This window comes from Monodon monoceros, unplaced genomic scaffold, assembly GCF_005190385.1.
Source record: "Monodon monoceros isolate NGI ecotype Baffin Bay Population unplaced genomic scaffold, NGI_Narwhal_1 Super_Scaffold_16, whole genome shotgun sequence".
NCBI lineage: Eukaryota > Metazoa > Chordata > Mammalia > Artiodactyla > Monodontidae > Monodon > Monodon monoceros.
Genome location: NW_021703772.1, coordinates 44,628,645 through 44,646,933, shown reverse-complemented (window position 1 = coordinate 44,646,933; position 18,289 = coordinate 44,628,645). Strand labels below are relative to the sequence as shown.

General features: G+C 40.5%; 1 pseudogene; it reads left to right on the top strand.

Moving 5' to 3' along the window:
- Positions 1-223: 223 nt before the first annotated feature.
- On the top strand, positions 224-1,089 carry LOC114896971 (annotated as a pseudogene).
- Positions 1,090-18,289: the final 17,200 nt, after the last annotated feature.

Genomic DNA, 18,289 nt, shown 5'->3' with positions numbered 1-18,289 from the left:
GCTATCCTGATGCATGTTAGCCCACACTGTTAATTTAGCATTTGAAGCTAGATTTAAAAGCAAAAACCTATTACCCTTCATATGAGGCTCCATCAGTTATTAATTAAAGATTATGCATTCTGCTTTTCCCTGGTGTGATTCTGTCCTGCTCGACTGTTCCCTGGAACAGTGGTCTTTTATCTCCATCCACCTTCTCTCCCACCTAAGTGTGTGCCACCAACCCATGGAAGATTTGATGGACATGGACATGAGCCCCCTGAGGACCCAGAACTATCTTTTCAGTTGTGAACTAAAGGCCAACAAAGATTATCACTGTAAGGTGGATAATGATGAAAATGAGCACCAGTTATCTTCAAGGACGGTCAGTTTAGGGGCTGGTGCAAAGGATGAATTGCACATTGTCGAAGCAGAGGAGATGAATTATGAAGGCAGCCCAATTAAAGTAACACTGGCACCTTTGAAAATGTCTGTGCAGCCAACGGTTTCCCTTGGGGGCTTTGAAATAACACCACCTGTGGTCTTATGGTTGAAGTGTGGTTCAGGACCTGTGCGTATTAGTAGACAGCACTTAGTAGCTGTGGAGGAAGATGCAGAGTCAGAAGATGAAGAGGAGGAGGATGTGAAACTCCTAAGTATACCTAGAAAGCGTTCTGCCCCGGAAGTGGTAGCAAGTTTCCATGGAAAAAAGTAAAACTTGCTGCTGATGAAGATGAAGATGATGATGAAGGTGACGCTGATGACGATGACTTTAATGATGAGGAAGCTGAAGAAAAAGCTCCAGTGAAGAGGTCTGTACGAGATACTCCAGCCAAAAATGCACAAAAATCAAACCAGAATGGAAAAGACTCAAAACCATCAACACCAAGATCAAAAGGTCAAGAATCCTTCAAAAAACAGGAAAAAACTCCTAAAACACCAAAAGGACCTAGCTCTGTAGAAGACATTAAAGCAAAAATGCAAGCAAGTATAGAAAAAGGTGGTTCCCTTCCTAAAGCGGAAGCCAAATTCAGCAATTATGTGAAGAATTGTTTCCAGATGACTGACCAGGAGGCTACTCAAGATATCTGGCAGTGGAGTAAGTTTCTTTAAGAAAATAGTTTAAACAGTTTGTTAAAATTTTCCATCTTATTTCATTTCTGTAACAGTTGATATCTGGCTGTCCTTTTTATAATGCAGAGTGAGAACTTCTCCTACCGTGTCTGATAAATGTTGTCCAGGTTCCATTGCCAAGAACGTGTTGTCCAAAATGTCTGTTTAGTTTTTAAAGGTGGAACTCCACCCTTTGCTTGGTTTTAAGTATGTATGGAATGTTATGATAGGACATAGTAGTAGTGGTGGTCAGACAAATGGAAATGGTGGGGAGACAAAAATATACACGTGAAATAAACTCAGTATTAAAAAAAGATTATGCATTCTTACACATTAAATACATATACACAAAGGCCTCTTTTTTTAAAAAATAAATTTATTTATTTATTTATTTTGGCTGTGTTGGGTCTTTGTTGCTGTGCATGGGCCTTCTCTAGTTGCGGCGAGCGGGGGCGACTCTTTGTTGCGGTGTGCAGGCTTCTTATTGCGGTGGCTTCTCTCGTTGCCAGCACAGGCTCTAGGCACGCGGGCTTCAGTAGCTGTGGCATGTGGGCTCAGTAGTTGTGCCACACGGGCCCTAGAGCGCAGGCTCAGTAGTTGTAGTGCATGGGCTTAGCTGCTCCGCAGCATGTGGGATCTTCCCGGACCAGGGCTTGAACCCGTGTCCCCTGCACTGGCAGGCAGATTCTTAACCACTGCACGACCAGGGAAGTCCACAAAGGCCTCTTTTTAAGACAAAAAAAACCCAGTTATAAATAGACTGCAAAGCATGATGAACCTCCCTAGCCAATTGGCAGGGTGCTCCCTGTTGCAAAAACATCCCAGCAGAGGAGTCTGTCATCTGTTATGAGGCATCCGAGGATCTGAGTGCTTGGGAGGCAGAGTTCCTCTCTAGCTCTGGGAAGCCCAGCTCTGGCTGGGGGCTAAATCAAGAATTACTGTGAAGCTCTTGAAACCTACAGATACAAAAAAAAAACCCAAACCTCTCAGATATTTTGTATTAAAAGTTTTGGGGGGGGCTTCCCTGGTGGCGCAGTGGTTGAGAGTCCGCCTGCCGATGCAGGGGACGCGGGTTCGTGCCCCGGTCCAGGAAGATCCCACATGCCGCGGAGCGGCTGGGCCCGTGAGCCATGGCCGCTGGGCCTGGGAGTCTGGAGCCTGTGCTCCGCAACGGGAGAGGCCACGGCAGTGAGAGGTCCGCGTACCGCTAAATAAATAAATAAATAAATAAATAAACAAACAAATAAACAAATAAACAAACAAATAAATAAATAAATAGAATCCGCCTGCCAATGCAGGGGACACGGGTTCAATTCCTGGTCCGGGAAGATCCCACATGTGTGGAGCAACTAAGCCCATGCGCCACAACTACTGAGTCTGCGCTCTAGAGCCCGCAAGCCACAACTACTGAGCCCACGTGCTGCAACTACTGAAGCCTGCATGCCTAGAGCCCTTGCTCTGCAACAAGAGAGGCCATCGCAATGAGAAGCCCACGCACCACAACGAAGAGTAGCCCCCGCTCGCTCCAACTAGAGAAAGCCCGTGCGCAGCAAGGAAGACCAAACACAGCCAATAAATAAATTTATTTAAAAAAAAAAAAAGTTTTGGGGGACTTACTTGGTCACCACAATGAGAAGCCCGTGCACCACAATGACGAGTAGCCCCCGCTCGCCACAACTAGAGAAAGCCTGCGTGCAGCAACGAAGACTCAACGCAGCCAAAAATAAATAAATAAATTTATTTAAAAAAAAACAAGAAGAACATTTTCCTTAGAGATAAAAATGGCAGACACCCCTGACATCTAAATAACAAGTAAGGCCCAACATCAGTGAGGCTGCCAGCACAGAAATAATAAAAACAGTTAACATCCAAAAAGGTCTCTTTCCTACCAAAGTTTTAAAAAGTCTCCCTTAAACAATGAGTTAGAGGAAATATAAAAATAAAAAAAGAAAAAGTTTTGGGTAGAGTTCTAGCGACAGCAGACTCAAAACATAGGTGAGGCTCCAACAAAGCCTGATGGTAGGGCAGATCAGTACACCTTGCTGCTGATTTAAAAACCTAATCTACAGTACTGCCTCACAAGTAAGAATTAATGCACTAATACAAACCTAAATGTGTAAAATGATTGTTGAACTCTGCTTCCTAAGAAAGATCTTTCAGGATCCTTTGACTTGCTTAGTTCTTAAGGGCAGTATTAAATGGGATACTATCTTTGTCTAATGTAAATATGGTCACCATCTTATAATTAGGAGACATGAAGTCAGAGAGGTAAGGAATTTTCCTTATACCACCCTGCGGAAAAATGAGTTTGTAATAGAATTCAAATATTTTCAACCAGTAACTAGAAATGACAACAGTCATATAGCCAACTTTCTATTATCATGGTTTTTAATTCTTTCCATGACTTTTTGTGTTTCTTTGATTCTCCAATCTATGATGTAGGTACTACTGGCATTTACCATTTTACATGTGAGGAAACAAGCACAGAGTAGCTGCATAACTGCTCCAGTATCACACACAGCTGGTAAATATGGAGGCAGGAGGGAGATTCATAGTCCATGCTCTTAACCACCGTACTGTTCACCCTTTATGTCTCTACCTACTTCCCCAAATAACAGTTTGTGGGTATTTTGTCTATCAGACACCATGAATGAACTCACCATAGAGTAAGTCCTCCATCTAGACTCAAAGGCAAAACAAAACCACAAGGGTGTCTTTTGGTCTAACAATCTGTGACCCAGGATCTGCTGAGAGGAGGCACCCCACTTACAATTCTTGCCACAGTCTCTGTGGTTCAGGGCCTCAACCCTCCCTAATCCCACCAGCATTCACATTAGTTGTCATCAAGCATTCTCTCCATGTACAACATTGTTTGTTTTATAGAAACATAAAAACACGTTTCAACCACCCATCTGTTGCTTAAATCTCCTCTATGATACACTGGCCAAGTGGTCCGGAAATTTGAAACTTCCCATGGTAGCACATTCCATCCTGGTTGGCTTTCACTAAGAAACGATTTCCTCACGTTGAGAAAAAAAAATCTGTAGCTTCCTTTTATTTTTTCCAATTATAACTATTAGATCTAATCTGTTTGTTTGTTTTTATTTTGAGAATTTAATAAACATTACAGGTCCTACCCCCAGAAAAAATGTAGTCTGTAGCCATGCACAAAAGCTGACAAGCAGACCTCCTAAGGCATATAATGGTCCGTGGGCCTTAAGTTTAGAAACCCTCTTCGATAATAACCCTTCAAATGCTGTACGGGGGAGAGCGCTCTTCCTCTCTGTACTGTGCACCGGGTCCAAGAAGAGACTTGTGTTCTTTTCTCCCCACTGAATTGCATCTGCTTATATTTTGGTCACTCGTTTCAGCCCATGGAGACCTTTCTGAACCCTGGTCCTGTGATCTAATCAATTCGCTATCCCTCCTTCATAGGCTTCCTATGACACACAAGGAAGTGTGCACATTTAACAAACAGAATATAATCATATGCAGTTAAGTTTGTCACCCAGGAGACCTGCTTCTGTTCCGATTTCTTCATCAGAACCAATTAATTCAGGAATTAGACTAACCCACTCAGAGGGTACGAGAACACATGAGAGCCACATGATTGAAGGTCTAGGTACTGACTGCAAAACTTCCTTTTACAGCTTAGCATGTGACCTCAGGGCACCCAAGTATTTTCCCAGGCCTAAAGCAGCCCTGCAACTGTAGTCTTCCTAAATAAAACAGAGTGGCTGCCCAGGGGCTAACTCTTTGGCGTGAAGGATTCTCATGGCCCGCAAGCTTACAAATGCCATGGTGGGTATTAGGGGTTTTTTAATGATTTAATTTACTTGTTTTTAAATGAATTTTTTCATGCTTCAAGAGTAGCTTCTAGTGTTCTAGCATTTTGTGGACAACTTCACATTGATCCTGTCCAAGTACTTTGTAGATTTTATAAATTAACTCATAACACTTCTAGTGTTTGTCATTTCATAACTAAGAGTTTTAATATAGCCAGCATTGTGGAAGAAGATTGAAAAAAGATTTGAGTCAGAGGACCCCACTCTGTCATTAACTAACCAAGTGATCACAAGCAGTTCTTCTCTCCTTTCTGGGCCTCTTATTTCTCATGTGTAAAAGGAGGGAGCTGGGTTACTTCTTCTGTAACGTCTCCTCCAGTTTTCAATATCGTTTTATTCTAATTTTGTTAAATTAGGTGGATGCCCTGAAGCATCAGAACCAATACAAATAGCAGTATCTGGATTCCTTTCTGTGCTTTAAACTTCAAGGCTGAAAATATGATTTTAATACCCAAGGGCTATCACAAAACATCCTTTCACTATATTAGTGACGCATGGTAGGCCACAGGACACAATCTCTCTATTCCAATGATTCCTAAACTTTGGAAACACCTAAGGAATTTTAAAAATTGATAATGCCTAGATCCTACCCCCAAATGTTCCAATTTAATTGGGAAAGAGTGAGACCGCCTGGACCAGCAGAATTATAAAACCTTCTCCAGTTTAGAACCACTGCTCCAGTCCATAGTTTTCAATTCTGAATGCTTGCAAGAATCACCTGATAACTTTTCAAAGCCTGCCAATGCCTAGATCCACTCCCAGATTCTGATTCAATTGGCCTGTGGGACCAGGGCATTGACATGTTTTTAAACTCTGCAGGGGACTGTAATATGTAGACAGGGTTGGGAGCTACTCCTCTAAACTCTACTTCACAAGTTCCTTCTAGTTGATCGTCCTCACATACTACTCCACCTCACACTGGCTATTCATCGAATGAAAAAATTTTGGACCTGGTTACAAGGTACAGCACCACCTCCACTATATCAACCTGGTGTCATAACTTCCTGCTTTTTCTCTAGGACCATAACATCTTATCTTGTCAGTTAACCAGCGCTCCCTGTTATGTGACTTGAATTGCCCAGCTATGAGCTCTCAAATGCTTCTTTCAGATTGTAGCACCACTTCTTTCTATCAATTTCTGTCTGCTTTATGCATCAGTTTTCCCTAGTACCTTGAATGCCTTTGCCCACTATCCTAAACTTCCTCTGGATCCTGGATTATCCTGATAAAATTTCTCCTATCATCCCAACTAACTACGATTAAATGGAGTCTAAAGGACATATCCAACTGAAAAAAAATCTGCCTATTTTCACCAACAGCTAACCAATGCTAGGCACATATAGCAAAGGGATTGGACACACACACACACACACACACACACACACACACACACACTTTCTAAAACTGTAACACTTTCTTCCATTCAACACTGGCTTCAGTTCTGGACAGGTACCTTAAGAAACACAAGAATCAATCTTGGAAAAGTGCAAAGATGAGAACTGTACATTCTCAAGGGAATTAAGAAGTTACCAAAAGAAGGTGTAAGCAAAGATTAGACCCTCAGTCTAGAAGAATGAAAGCTGACGGTGAATCATTTTTAAATCGTGACTAAAATAATATTATTTTCTCAAATATGGGACATAGAAGCTGAAAGAACAACTTTCTAGGAAAAATAAAAGATAATACTGCATAGTAAGTATAAAACAAAATTATAAGGAGCTTATACAGGTTAAAGATAAATAGGTTCTTTGACGGCTTAGATAAACTTGATAAATGAGATTGGGTTTTTCAGAAAGAAAAATTACTTAACATTTGGGGGGGAACTTTATCAGTTTTTAAACTACTTTCATACACACACATGTTTTTATTCAAGTCTTATAAAAAATCAGAAGTTAGAGCTGTTCTGAGAACATTCTGAACATTTTGAGGCCAGTATTACAAAGGTATCCAACATCTTCCACAAAAGCTCCTTTGAGATGCTGTCTGATACTGGGCTGGCCAGATATTCGCTCTAGAGGCATTTATATTCTTTATGACCAGAGGTGGATTTACCATGAATCTAATGAAGCTTTAAGTTTTAATCACTTCTCTTGCAAGGGTTTTTTCCCAGTCTTAATTGGAGCCCTGACAGTAGGTTCCCATGGTTGTATGTTTTTGTCAAATAGCAAAAGTAAGTTGTTATCATCTGTTGTGACTTTTTTTCTTCATTCTATTTATTTTCGAACATACTCTGTATTGGAAACTTTATATTCTTTTTCTTAAATATGGAATGTGGTGCCCCTCCTGCTTATGAGCTATTATTACTAAGTCATAGCATCCTGCTACCCATTGCAAGGCCATCAATATCCTCCTCTTTGTCTTTTAACCTTCCTTCTCCATCAACACTCAGCCTTTGAGTTTCAGCTGTTCCTTGCTCTCTCCTCGGTCATATTTCTCCTTTCTGATGACCGTCTCCTCACAGGGAATGTCTTCCCAAGGAAGACTCAGAGTATCAGGTAAAGCTTTCCAGTTATTCCCTTTCTCTTCCCTGGACCAGCTCTCCTCCTTTTCCTCAACCTTGGAGAAGGTTCTCAGTCTGAGAGAACTCAGTTTCTACTCGGAACTCTGTCTGCTGTGTCCTCCCAGCTTTGCCCTTTCATTTCAGTCACATGCCCTTCTCCTGTTCCTCAGAACCTTTCTTGCTGCCTTTGCCCACACTCGGCACCTTCAGCAGTTATGGCCTCCTTTAGTGGTTTCTCTCTTCTAAGTTTCCATTCCTTCCCCAAAAGTAAAAAATACACTAAAGACTGAAAATGCCTTTTATCTTGAGTTGTTTTGGCACAAGTGTCCCAGAAGGAAGGGAGAGAGAAGATGTGTGGCAGTTACTCCTGGGCCAAACCTGGGAGCAGTGCTTTCCCCTGCTGTGGATAAGTTGCCAAAATAGACACTGGGAAATGAAAAAAAGTTTTTCCTTCCATGAAGTGTGGTTTCCCGCACCTGGAGCCTGAGCGAGGAAGAAAGTGTGGGGATGTGCGTCACCTGAGGTATCCATTTACACACATGCACACAACCATAGAACATGGGTCAGAAGTGTTAGGACTGACTTCAGGAGCTCAGCTATGAAATAAAGATTCCACTGTGTCTACCCTAAACTACCCACCCAATATAGAAAAAGGGAAATTTTTATTTTACAAAGATTTTAATAATGCAGGCTTCAGCTCAAAGAACTGCAATACTTTGAAGTTTATCTAGAAGATATAATTAAAACATAGACTATCTCAGTCACTGAATATTTTAGTTATCATGGTTTTTTCTGGTTTAAGCAATACTAAATAGTGATTCTGAAAAATGTTTAAAATATGTTACAATGTTACAGTGTCTTAATTTTCCTCCCAGAAAACCGTCTAATGGGTTAAATCAGATTTAAGTAAAGATTTTAATAAAGAAGCATTTAAATGAGAGTCCAGGGCAGGATCAGCATTGTGGTTTAATGGAAACACACAGAGTCTGCCAAGAAAAAAAGAGGAAGGGATTTGACCTTTGCCTTAGATTTCAGTCTAGGAATTTGCAGTACTTTAATGCTACATATTTTGTTCAACCAACAAAAAGCCACAATGTTTATGGAAGCTCAGGAAAGTCAACTTCTTCTCACTAGGTATTCTCAGTACAATAAAATATTAATGCTGTGCTAAAATTATAAATTTTCATACATACAAGAGCAAACTGTGCTGATTTCCTAGGTGCAAAAGATTTAGTAATTAAAATAAGTGAACTTATGGGTAAACACATGCCCCTAGATATTTTTTCACATCTGTCATTTGCTAGCTCCCCAGTGTCAATTTGAGTGCCCCTGTACTGGGATATCTCTTTGGGGAGAAGAAAACTACAGCCTACACGTAGTAACAAAATCCTGTGAATTCCTGACAGTTCTAACATTTTTGACATAAAGATTTTTAGTTAAGTACGTATGCCTTGATTTTATCCTACCCATTATCACCACCTTGGTCATTCACTCACTTTCAGTAGCTCAACGGTATACATTCACTGAAAATGCTGAATCACAATGCTATGAGGTATTCATGCAATCTCCTGCTTAGGATTACCCATAATGAAGAAAGCTCAATGATGATTGGCTAAATAATGACCAATATAGAATTTAGTCCACTATTTATATTGCCTATCTTTCACTCCATTCTTGAGCTGAGTTCCATAAACCTACATTGCCTCAGGCATGAGGAAACAAAAATACAGGTCAGAGTCTTTGCAACATTAGACCAGGGCTTACACCATAAAAAAAAAAAAGAAAGAAAGAAAAAGCTGAAGACAATGACAAACATGAAAACAGTTTCCCAAAAGGGTTGGACTAGCTTCTTTGAGTCATCACAGTAAAAATGGACTAACATTCAGCAGAGTCATCAATGCCACTTACGTCACATGCAGACTAAAAAAAACATCAAAGCCCAAACATCATGTAACACAAAGCAGAGAAATTTGGGTACATCCACCCTCTTCATAGCAGTGGCCACAGCAATCATCTTTCAAATCTCAGAGAAATATCCCAGCAAACTGGTACTCAAATGAGTAAATATTTATTCTACGCATTAAAAAATAGTTTCATATAACCTTATGTGTCTTTTCTCCTCACTGTACCTTGCTGTCCTTTTACTCTATTACCTCTGTTTGGCATATAGTTGAATTTTACATATGAATAAACAAATGATGGAAAGAAAATTGAATATCTTGGGATATGATATCTAATTCTTAAAAATAAGAATTCTTAAGTATGCTTGAATTGGGAGAATTTCCTGGGGCAGTGGGGTGGGAGGCTAAAGGACGACGTATTTTTAGTGCACAAAAAAGTTTTCATTAGTTATTTGATTTCTTCATTTATTCAGCAAATATTTTTTGTCTATCATCGGCACACCAGGAATTGTTCTAGGTTTCTGGGATTCAATGATCAACAGCACAGACTTGGACACTGATCTCATAGAATTTACATTCTAGGGTGGGGGGAAATAGTTAAAAAATAAAAATGAGCACAAAAATAATGATATAGTTATGATTGTGATTAGGGCCAAAATGGGACTTTTTGGAGAAATGGAAAGGTGAGGGCCAGATTGTACAGAGCCTTATATACCGTGTTAAGGATTTTCTGTTTTATCCTAAGATAAATGGTAAATATTGTGAAATTTAAAGCAGGAATATACCATGATTAAATTTTCATTTTGAAAAGAATACCCTAGGAGTCTAAAAGTAGAAAGGATTAGAAGAGATGAGAAAAACATGATTATGGCAAGAGTGGGTGAGAGTAAAGGTCCAGCTGGGAGGCTACTGCTGTAGTTTAGGCAAAAGCCACAGGAGTAGCAGTGGACACATGGAGATGTGACCAGATCCAAGATTCATCCGCAAGGTGCAAGACGCTTATCGAGTAGATAATAGTCAACAGTAACATCAGCGTTTCTGTCATGAGCAACTGGAAGGATGGGGGATGGGAAGGCTGAGAATATTAAATAAAGATTAGGTTTGAGGGATAAGTAGGTTTGAGGGATAAAATCCATGAGAGGTAACCAAGAGGAGATAGCAAGTAAATGTTGTACATACAGTTTTGTAGCTCGGAAGGGAGATCTGTGACAGAGAAAGCAATCTCTGAGTCATGGTGAATACATAGTATTTTTTATAAGCTGTGGAAGTGAATGAGATTTCATGGGAAAAGAATGTGGGGTAAGAAAGAAACAGGGTCCAAGACTGATCTTTGAAGAATTCTAATTGCTAAGTAGAGGATGAGGCTCTACCAAAGGTGAATGAAAAGGGTTGGCCAGATGGGGTAGAAAGAACACTAGATTGTGTGTTACACTAAGTTGTGTGTTACAGAAGCCAAGAAAAGAGAGAATTTCAAACAGATAAAGTGATCACGCAGGGAAGTCAAGTAAGAGGAGGATTTTGCAATGGGGCCACCATTGAGATCTTAGCCAGGACAGTTTGAGTGGCATGGTAGATTGGAGAGAACTGAGCTATGAAAGGGAAGTGAAGGCATTAGGAAAATGTGCATACAATAACCCTTTCCAGAAGCCTGATCATGGACAAAATTTTGAGGTTCTATTCTTGGTTATGTAGACTGCATTTCTCCATTTGTGAAATGAGGGTGTGAATATAATCATATTCAGAAAATAACTCAGAAATGCAAGGGAAAAGCCCTGTGATTGGCATCACTCAATTCAGTTGATTTCAAATAATATTTATTGAGCACATGATAGATCCTGGGACACAGAGATGAATAGGACAAGGTGCATTCTTGCCAAGAGCTTATGATTTAATGGAGGAGACAGAATAAAACCCATAAATTTTTTTAAATGCAGTAAGTTTGAAGATGAAAGTATGCGTGATGTGCCATGAGAGAAAAGAAGAGGGGCATATAGCCCAACCAGAAAATCTGAGAAACTTTCTGGAAGGGAAGACACGTGAACTAAGCTGTGGAGAAGCAAATAGGAATTAGCCGAGTGGTAAGTAAAGATACACCATGGAGGGAATGTATGAACGTAAGCAAAGGCCCAGAGAGGTGGAACACAATTTAAATTCTGTGTACACCCTGTCCATGATTTGCTCAGAGCATCTGCAAACACGTCAGCTACTAGAACATAAAGAGGAGTGTGAGAGTTAAGTCTGGAGAGGTAGACAGGCCAAGCTCATGATGAACTTGTGTGCCATGTTAAGAAGATTTGACTTTAGTAACTATCTGGATTCAAATTTAAGATCAACCACCTATTAGTCCTGTGACTTTGGACTATTTCCTTAGACTCCCAGAGCTTCAATTTCCTCAATGAGAGTTTTTATTTTTAATTTCCTTAAATGAGAGCTTAAATAGTACCTACAACCTAATATGAAAATTTCATGAACTCTCAATTAGGGTTAAAAATTATCTGAGCAGGAAGCAGCCTTAGACTCATCCAATCTACTTATATATATACGGAAACTGAGTCCCAAGGAGATGAATAACTTATCCAAGCTCATGCACTGAAGAAGCAGCAGAGCCTATGGCAAATCTAAGTTCTATTATATGACACTACTGAACATTCCTTTCTTCCAGGAGTTAAAAAGAAGTTTGAAGCAACCAAAAAATCAAAGGGGCGGCAGAGGACAGGATTTCAAATGCCAAAGTGTCAGTAGAGATGACATTTTCTGATGATGAGCAACAAACTGAAGGTTGAGAATTAAGACAGGGACAAGGCTGGGATGTGCTAGTCACTTTCTTTCTTCCTGGTGCAAATCACCATGAACTCACAGCTTGCTACGTATATCGCAAGAGGCATGGGTTTTGACAGAAGCCAGGCTAGGTTCATATCCCTGTTCTGCAATTTATTAGCTGTGTGACTTGAGTCAACTCTTTTCTGTATCTGTAAAATCTGAAAATGATGCCTCACTGATTCCTTGAATAAGTTAGTATATATGGACACGCTTAATATATTGCCTCACACAAAGGAGGCACCTGAGTATTTGTTTTCTTTATTCCTTCCGACAAAAATACAGGGCAGACCACCACAGGTACAAGATGAGCCCATTTAATGACATATACCCAGACAATTTATTCTCAAGGCCCCCCAGGGAATACGGAAGTGGATGATAGACTATCTTATAGACTATTCTCTATCTTCTAGGTTTCATACCAATCTACTAAGTCCTGGACAGCTGATGACAGATTAGTCAACAGCACAGAGACCAAAGATCAGAGTCTGAATTGACTTGGTGGAGCTTTTAGCTAACAAGAAAGGGACATGTGATGGGTTAGTAGGACAGGTGTGGTGTCTACGATAGAAATAAATGCAACTGAAGGTAAGAAAATGAAAATGGGTGAAGTAGAGAAAGAAGTTGTCAACAAACACGTCATGGTCTCAAACATAAAAATGCTCTGTGTGGGCAGCCATAAAATTGTTCTCTCTGTAATTATTAACAGCTATGGCTGAAAATTATTTTGAGTTCATTCCAATGTAAATAATAAGACAGGAAGAGTAAGCACTTTTCTTTAACTGCATGACATTTAAGGAAGAAAGCATAAAGATTTGCTTAAAGTAGCCATGGAACTAGTTCCATCAAATTCACATGACTGGGTACACTCCAGCCCCCTGTTGAAGACAGCAGAGAACGAACCCTAGGCCGGGGGTACATGAGGATTTGAACCATGTTTCATTGCCGCTTCTTTTCTTCCCTGAAACTAGCTGACTTCTCTGTTTGGGGCATTTGGTAACATACACACTTCCTGTTGAAACAGCCAGGCAAAAACAAAGGCAGACTAACCTCTCCCCATGCTCTTAATCTTGAGCCTCACAAGTATTTTATTTGCCAAAGTCATACCACATATCAACTCTCTTCACATTTCCCAGTCTACAGTTTTCTAAACCTTTCTATCACAGGCTAGGGGAGGACAAAAATGAATCTCTCTATAACTCCCTCTCCCTTTTTCTGCTTAAGAAATTCTGATAAGAAAAAATTAGGAAATATAGATGAGTCCCATTCACTTTTCAGCTATTCACTGAGTACCTCCAATGGGTCAGGCGCTCTGCTAGGTACAGGAGACACAAAGATAATAAGACATGGATCTTGCCCTCGGGTACTCAGCCTAGTACAGAGACAGACAGGAAAACTAGTCATTGTACTGCAGTGTAACAAATGTAATGAGAGAGGTAAGCAAGGGATTAAAGGGGCTCATCAAGAAAACATTCAAGGCAGATCAAGAAAACATTCATGAAAGAGTATTTTGAGTTGAGTCAAGATGAAAGAACAGGACTTTGCCAGAGAAAAGGGCATAATGGCAGATGTAACAACACGATAAACACAGGGAGGTATGAAAGGACCTGCCAAATTTGAGTATCTGCTAAAAGTTTGTTATTGATGGAATAAGGGTACAATAGAATGGAGTAGGATTGGGGAAATGAGGCCAGAAAAGGGGGCAGAGGCTAAATTATGAAGGGTTTTATATGCCATGATAGAAACATTTTAACTCTATCCAGAGGGTCATAGATACCCATTGAAAGGTATTAATCCAGGGAGTGAATAACTAGATTTAACCTCTAGAAAGGTCATCCTCAGCAGGGTGGAGTTGGAGACAGGATTGGATGGGGTGGAGAGTCAAGACAGGATTTCCAGTGAGAAAGTCACTGTGTTGGTTCATGTGAGTTATGATGGGAACCAGAACTAGAGGACTGGCAATGGGAATGGAGGAGAGGAGGCATATTTGAGAAGTATTTAAGATTAGCCAACTAATTAAATGTGTAGATGAGGGCAAGGGAGAAGTAATGGTAGATGAACACCAGACTGGGGGCTTTGGCTTCTGGGTAGGTGGTGGTAAAATTAGCTGAAGTAGAAACATGAAAGGACATTAAGGGGAAGATTTGTGTGAATTTATTTTTTAAATTTTTATTTATTTATATTTTTATTGTGTCAAGAACACTTAGAATGAGATCCGTCTCTTAACAATTTTTTTCAATGTAAAATACAGTATCATTGACACTATATGTACGATGCTGTACAGCAGATCTCTGAAACTTAAATCATCTTGCTTAACTGAAACTTTATGCTTGTGGAATAGTAATTCCCCATCTTCTCCTCTCTCTAGCCCCTGGCAACCACCATTTCACTCTTTCAGTCTATGAATTTTACTATTTTAGATCTTTCATGAGTGGAATCATGCAGTTTGTGAAATTAGAATCTCAAAGAGATATTAGCACTCCCATGTTCAATGCAGCACTATTCACGATAGCCAAGATGTGGAAACACCCTAAATGTCTATCCACAGATGAATAGATTTTTTAAAATGTGGCATATACATACAATGGAATTTTATCCAGCCTGTAAAAAGAAAGAAATTCTGCTATATGTGGCAATGTGGATGAATATTGCGGACATTATGCTAAGGGAAATAAGCTACTGTGAACTTCTCACAGGATACTAAGCTGATGCTGTCCAATAAGTACTTAGATATACATCAGCTGAAACTTCAGCTGAAGTAGAGAAATTCCTGAAGAAAATCAAGACAAATCATAAAGTTAAGGAGGCAACCAAAAAATTGTACATGACATTCTCTGCCTCTAGAAGTCAGATTTGCTTAGAAAATCAAGTAGTAACTAAAGTACTTTAAGAAACATGTTTTCATTTTATTATCAAAACAGGAACAGAGGAAGACTGGAAACAAAATTGAGGAAAACACTGTATGTTATACATGAAAGTTAAGAGTGTAAATCCTGAGTTCTCATCACAAGGAGAAATATTTTTTTCTTTTCCTTTTCTTTTGTAGTTATTTGAGATGATGAGTATTCACTAAGCTGACTGTGATAATCATTTCATGATGTATATAAGCCAAATCATTATGCTGTACACCTTAAAAATACAGTACTGTATGCCAGTTACATCTGACATACAATACATCTTCCAAAACAATTTGAGGAAGATAGGCTGATTAACCTGGAGGATGAGAAAGATTTCCTAAGACGAAAGACTGAGATCCTAGTGGACACCTTGACAGATTTAAATGAAGGCTAATAGGCCAGGAGAGACTAATATGAGAAAGGGTGCTCCATGTCTAACTGCCCTTTCAGAGGGTTTTAGAAAGGGGGAAGATGGGTCAACTGCTATCAGATCAGAAATTGTGCCCTCCTGTAACAGCTCTGAGAGGGCAGAAAACGATTGAGAAGCATCTCCTTAAAGTCACAGAGACTGCAAATCAATTGGGGAACTTTAAATATTTAGAGAAGTGTACACAGTGGTTACAGAATATCTGGACGGGTATGATGGGGGAAGATAAGGAAGATCAGCGTAAGATGCTCAGGGCATTACTGGGTAACGAAGCAGAAACAATGAATAAGCAGAAACTCTGGGCATGTATGAAGTAGAAAAAAAGTTAGGGTTAGAGGTAACATAGTTGATCGGTAGTGACAAGAGCAGTATAAGCAGTCAACATGGAGCTGAGTCACCATTATCATGGGCTCAATATTTCACACTGAGGAAGCCACAAAATAACCCAGTCTCCAAGAGTGTTTCACCTCCATGTGGGCCACTTACAGGGCTATTCCTCTTTCCATGAAATTTCTATTACATTATTTCTACAAATATATTTATAATTAAACTCCCTCAGTACCTGGGGGTAGTCTGAGATCATACTGTTCTCTCTTTTTCTGGCAGCCAAAACTGCATAAGATACCGCTCCAACGTTTTTAAGCAGTTAACTACACACTTCTTTTAGTGTGACAGCCAGAAATGAGTGAAATAGGTCATAATGTCCAACAATAAGTCAAGAGAAATGATCACCCTCTCCACTCTGAACATCATCCCCTTTTGCTGGCAGCCTCACTGCACTGCTCGTAATGACTTTTCTGTCCATTAAAAGCCTCAATTCTTTTATTATTTATTTATGAAACATACACTTATGGAACTTCTATCATCTACCAAGCACCCTATACAAAAGGAACTGGAGGATGTAAAAGAGAGTAAAAGCAAACACAGTCCCCTGCAGTCATGTAGTTTAGCATCCAATGGGGGAGACAGGCACTGAGCCAATAATCACACTCATGAAAGTATCATCTATCACACATGAGGGAGGAGGTGGCCCAGGACCACTCCTGCTCCCTGTAAGACTGCCTTCCCTTGTCTTCAATCCCTCCAGTGGCACGAAAGAAGAGGGTGCTGCACAGCTCCCTCCCAAGAGAGGCTTATAATCCCTCTACCACCATCTACACTTTATCCCAGTTTCCTGCAGTTAGCACAAAAGGTCCAGGTCTCTCAGGAGTTCCCACAAACCCAAACCCCCTAACTCCTTAAGGCTCTGACTTCAGCCCCACCCTAACTCCTACTCCTCAAGCTCTTCTGCCCTCCCCTGAAGAATGCCCAGTCCAATATCAATTCAAATCCCCCGAATAAATACATAAATAAAAATAAAATCCCCAATGTCCTCAAAATTTCCATGAATGTTCCTATCACCTTTGTGTTCCACCCCAAATCTCCCGCTCCCCTGAGGAATCTGCTTTCCCTGCAGTTGTCTCTGGTGGTGGCTCTTCTATCTCCCTGGGCCTGGAGGGGCGAAATGTGTCTTCCTTTCTCCTCTTCTAAATCTTTTTCTTTCTCTCATTCCTAACCCCTCCCTCCTCCCCCCCTCTCCCAGGCTCCCGCTTTGAAATTCGTGTCATCAGATTATACAACCTATTACCTTCCTTACAGGACCCTTTGGCTCACCTGCCCCTCTTTCTTCTCACCTTTAAGCTTCTTCCAACACCTTTACCCCACCCCGCTCTCTTCCCTGGACCTAGTCCAATCAAAGTTTTGACCCCTATCGCTCCATGGCAACTGCCCTTTTCAAGATCACCCATAACTGCAGCAGTGCTCAATCCAGTGGTCAGTCACAGTCCTCATCTGGTTTCGCTTGTCCTCAATATTTGGCACAGGCTGACCACTACTTTCTTGCAACATTTCTATCGCTTGACTTCCAGAACTTCATACATCCCTGGTTTTCCTTCTAATTCACTGGACCCTCCTTCTTACTGTCTCCTGCTCATCCTTTCTCAACTTCCTCACTCTAAATGCTCGGGTCACCTTGGACATTTCTTCTCTAGTTCACTTGCTCTCTGGATGATATCATCTAATATTTTTACTTTAAGTGACGTTTACATGCCAAAGACTCATACATTTATATCTATAGTCCAGACCTAGGGTAACCAACTCATCCCAGTTTTCCCAGGACTTTCTTGGTTTTAGCATCAAATGTCCCATGTCCCAGGACCTCCTCAGTCCCAGGCAAACCAGGATGGCTGGTCACCCCACCCAGACTTCTCCCCCAAACTGTAGATTCGTAAATCCAGCTACCTACTCTCTAACTCCACTTGGATATGTACTAGGCATCTTAAAGTTGACGTGTCCAGACTGACCCTTAACCTTTCCTCTCAAATCTGCTTCCCTCATAGACTTGCCCATCTCAGTAAACGGTGACTCCATTCCTCAGGTTACTTATGCCATTAACCTTAATGTAATCCTTGATTTTTTTCTTTCTTCTGTAACTCATCTTCAATCTGTCAACATATTTTGTTGGCGTTCCTTCAAATGTATCCAGAATCTGACCACTTTCCTCAATTCTACTGTTATTACCTTGACCAAACCACCATCATATCTTGTCTGGATGAGCACAGACAAGTTTAAAACTGACATCTCTGCTCTACTCCCCAACCCCCATCCACACAGAGTGTTTATTGCCCAAACAGTAGCCAGTGCAATCCTTTGGAAACGTATGTCAGATCACGTCCTTTGCTTAAACTGCGTAATTACTCTCCACCCACTCAGGCTGAAAGCCAAAGTTCTTACATTGACCTTCCAGGTCCTACTTCACCTGACCCCTCTCTGTC